Source organism: Gavialis gangeticus, unplaced genomic scaffold (assembly GCF_001723915.1).
Source record: "Gavialis gangeticus isolate Ggan-Ray unplaced genomic scaffold, GavGan_comp1, whole genome shotgun sequence".
In the NCBI taxonomy this organism is placed as follows: domain Eukaryota; kingdom Metazoa; phylum Chordata; order Crocodylia; family Gavialidae; genus Gavialis; species Gavialis gangeticus.
Genome location: NW_017729031.1, coordinates 1232133 through 1236730, shown reverse-complemented (window position 1 = coordinate 1236730; position 4598 = coordinate 1232133). Strand labels below are relative to the sequence as shown.

The following is a 4598-nucleotide window of genomic DNA, read 5'->3' as shown; positions in this document are numbered from 1 at the left end:
CCCCCCCCCCCCCCCCCCAACTTGGTGTCATCTGCAGACTTGCTAAGGGTGCACTTTAAGCCATCTTCCAAGTTGTTGATGAAGACATTGAACAAAACCAACCCCAGAACTGGCCCCAGGGACACTCTACTTGATACTGGCTGCCAATTGAACATCAAGCTATTGATTACCATCCTCTGAGCCCAATGCTCCAGACAGCTTTCTATCCGCCGTATAGTCCGTTCATCCAGTCCATACTAGCATAGCTTGCCTGCAAGAGTGTTGTGGGAGACCCTATCAAAAGCCTTGTTAAAATCAAGATACACCACATCCACCAGTCTCCCCACATCCACAGAGCCAGCTGTCTCGTCATAGAAGGCAATCAGGTTGGTCGGCATGACTTGCCCCTGGTGAATCCATGCTGACTGTTCCTAATCACCTTTTTCTCTTTCAAGTGCTTAGAAATGGATTCCTTGAGGATCTGCTTCATGATTTTTCCAGGGATTGAGGTGAGGCTGACTGGTCTGTAGTTCCCTAGATCCTCCTTTTTTCCTTTCTTAAATATGGGCACTATGTTTCCCCTTTTCCAATCATCTTGGACCTGTCCTGATTACCATGAGTTTTCAAAGATGATGGCCAATGGCTCTGCTATCACGTCAGCCACCTCCCTCAGCAGCCTCAGGTACATCCCATCCAGCCCCATGGACTTGTACATGTCCAGCTTTTCTGAGTAGTCCCTAACCTGTTCTTTCACTACTGAGGGCTACTCACCTCCTCCCCAAACTGTGCTGCCCAGTGCAGTAGTCTGGGAACTGACTTTGCCAGTGAAGACTGAGGCAAAAAAGCCATTGAGTCTTCAGCATTTTCTGCATCCTCTGTCAAAAGGTTGCCTCCCTCATTCAGTAAGGGATCCACACTTTCCCTCATCCTCCTTTTGCTACTGACATACTTGTAGAAACTCTTGCTGTTACCCTTCACATACCTTGTTAGCTGCAACTCCAATTGCGCTTTGGCCTTCCTGACTTCATCCCTGCATGCTCAAACAATGCTCTTTTATTCTTCCGTAGTTATTTGTCTAAGTTTCCACTTCTTATAAGCTTCCTTTTTGTGATTTAGTTTACTTAAGAGTTCTGTGCTAAGCCAAGCTGGTCTTGTGCCGCACTTGCTAGTCTTCCTGCACATCAGGATGGTTTGTTTCTGCATGCTCAGTAAGACTTCTTTAAAATACAGCCAGCTCTCCTGGACTCCTCTCCCACTCAGACTCGCTTCCCAGGGGATCCTGCCAATGAGTTCCCTGAGTGAATCGAAATCTGCTTTACTGAAGTCCAGGATCCTTACTCTGCTGCTCTCCATCCTTTTCTCAGGATCCTGAACTCAATCATCTCATGGTCACTGCTGCCCAAGTTACCATCCACCATTACATTCCCCACCAAATCTTCCCTGTTTGTGACCAGCAAGTCAAGAACAACATGGTCCCTAGTTGGCCACTCCAGCAGTTGCACCAGGAAGTTGCCTCCAACACTCTCCACAAACTTCCTGGATTGTCTGTGCACTACTGTGTTGCCCTCCCAGCAGATGTCAGGGTGATTGAAGTGCCCCCATGAGAACCAGGGCCTGTGATCAGGAAATTTCCACTAGCTGTTTGAAGAAAGCCTCATCCACCACTTCCTCCTCGTCTCATGGTCTGTAGAAGACGCCCACCATGACATCACCCATGTTGCTCTCGCGTCTGACCCTAACCCAGAGACTCTCAACAGACCTATCTCCAGCTTCATACTGCAGCTCTGAGCAATCATATGGCTCTTTTACATAAAGTGCAACTCCTCTTCTCCCCTGCCTGTTCTTCCTAAACAGTTTGTACCCATCCATGACAGTCTTCCAGTCATGCAAGCTATCTACCAAGCCTCTGTTATTTCAATCACATCATAGTTCCGTGACTGTGCAAGGACTTCCAATTCTTCCTGCTTGTTTCCCAGGCTCTGTGCATTTGTGTACAGGCACCTGAGTTAACTACTTGATTGCCCTGATTTCTCAGGAAGTATGAGAGCACCTCCCCTGTGGCCCACTCCTGCTTCCTCTTCCTTCAGGTCTGCAACTTCCTCACTTACGTCAGGGCTTTGGTCTCCATCCCCCAGCAAACCTAGTTTAAAGCCCTCCTTGCTAGGTTAGCAAGCCTGTCTGTGAAGATGTTCTTTCCTCTCTTCGTCAGGTGGATCCCACCTCTTCCCAGAAATCCTTCGTGGAAGAACATCCCATGGTAGAAGAAGCCAAAGCCCTGCTGGCAACACAATGTATGCAGCCAGGTGTTGATCTGCAGGATGCACCTGCTCCTGCCCGAGCCCTTTCCCTTGACCAAAAGAATCAACAAGAACACAACCTGAGCCCCAGCCCCTTCTCCTGTGCACCCAGAGCCTTGTAGTTACTTTTGATATGTTCAGTATCTCTCCTGGCAATATCATTGGTGCCCACATCAGTGAACAGCATGGGGTGGTAGTAGAGGGCCAGATGAGCCTCAGTAGTCCCTCCGTGATCCAGGCTCTGGGCAAGCAGCAGACCACCTGAGACAACAGGTCAGGTCAGCAGTTGGCTCCCTCCACCCTCCGCAGAAGAGAGTCTCCAACCACCACCACCCATCACTTCTTAGTGGTTGTCATCTCGATCCTCCCCACCTTCATAAGACCTGGCCTCTTTTCCTGAACCAATGGAATGTGCTCCTTCCTCTGCTGCTAGGGCTGCATATCTGTTCTCCAGATGAGCTACTGCAGGTAGAGGTGAAGATCTCTTCTTGCTGCAAGGAGCCACAAACCTCCAGCTTCCACCCATCTAGGGTATCTATGTCCTCTCTCTTCTCTAGTGCTGCATCTGGCATTTCTTCCTCCACAGTCCTGGAGGTCTCCTCCAGCATCGAATCAATGAACTCCACATGGCAGAAGCTGCTTCATAGCCTTGCCACCTCCTCCTGTTATTCTCTCGCCTGTTTCTTGAGACACCCCACCAGCAGGCACCACTCATACTGCAGGCACTCCCTGACCTAGCCATCACTGGAAGGAACCTACAAGGCACAGTCCCCAAGCACCAAACCTGGACCTGGGTGAAAATGGTGATAATGAGTGGTCCTGGTTGAACACCAACCTCACAAGTGCAAGTAGAGACGATGACAGTGGCTCTGGCATTGAGACACCCTCCAGCCATTTCCCTGGGTCTCCTAATCTGCCTTCTCTCTCTTACTGCTCTTTTTCTGAGCACCCCTTCCTTAGTGAACTCACCTGGAAGCTGGCATGTTTATTGCTCATTGGCCCCAAAGGGTTCCTTTTTTTTCCTGCTTCCTCATGTCAAGCTGAAAATGGAGTGGGGGGGAGGGAGGGAGGGGCCACAAACTGACCTATTCAGCCTCCTGGTCCCTTATTCAGCCTCTTCATGAGCTCTCAGCTTCCTAGTCCCACACAGTCCCTTCTCTGAGCTGTCGACCCCCAGTACCCTGCTCAGCCTCTTCTCCATGTTCATGGACTCCTTGGTCCAGCTCTCGGCCCATTTCTAGGCTTGAGGACCCTCTAGTTCAGTCCCCTCTGGGCCTGTGGACCATCTGCTCCAACTCGGCCCTCCCTGGGCTTGTTACTTTAGTGTTATGACCCACCTATTATTTTGTGATGCATGCATCCATGCCTTTATAGCAACTGTTTGAAATTTACCCAGCCTCTTAAAGATTTGATGGATGAAGTTCAAGGCTAGTTTTCAACAAACCCAGAAGTAGATTTTCAATTTTTATTTCTGCACTCAAAGTGGCATGCTTTAAAGATGTGAATAATCATGCCTCCTCCTGAGAAAGGGGTTGGACTGTAAAATTGTCCTTCCATCCTTCTGCTATCCCTCTTTAGGTCCTGATTCAGTGGATAGAAATGGATACTATGTGAACCTACAAATTTCACAGAATGTCAGTGTTTTCACAGTGACTTTACTCTCCTTAATTTTGAATTTATTTGAAAGGTTTCTTGACAGTCAGTTGTGTTGCAGATGAATGAATTCTGACATTTATTTTGACATCATCACATGAAACACAGTTTACCTTAGTAGTTGCTAAGGGAGAGAGAACTGTTTAGCATTACTTTTATTTGAGCTAAAAATTTTAAATATATACTTTTCAAATTTCTTTCCCAGAAATGTGGGGATTTCTGGGAAAGGAATCTCTGTCAAATTAAATCCATAGTCCATCTAGTCAGATATCTAGTTTCTAGCACTGGTCTGTAGCATAACCTTCAGAGGAAAGTGGAAGAAATTGGAATGCATAGGGCGCTGACAGACATGCAGCTTCCTGTTGTTATTCATGATATGTCACAGAACGTGCCATGAGTTACAGCAGGGGTGGGCAATTATTTCTGCTGGAGGGCCACTTAACAATTTTTGATCTGTGGATGGCTGCAAGGGTAGCCTCATCCCTTGACAGGTGCCTTGCCCCCTGGTCACCATCTTGGGCTTAGAAATCCTGCCCTTAACCTCTGACCTTTGTCCCTCCCCTTGCCCCTAGAAGTACTCTTTTTGGCAGCAGACTTTGCCATCTTGGAACCAAAAAACCCAAATCATATACTAAAAATAAAACATCTACTATAACATATATTAATTAT

General features: G+C 47.7%; 1 protein-coding gene across 6 annotated transcripts in view; it reads left to right on the top strand.

Moving 5' to 3' along the window:
* The window catches only part of PKP4 (plakophilin 4), a 245731-nt gene that overhangs the window by 90412 nt on the left and 150721 nt on the right, over nt 1–4598 (top strand). The gene's annotated exons all lie outside the window — the stretch shown is intronic.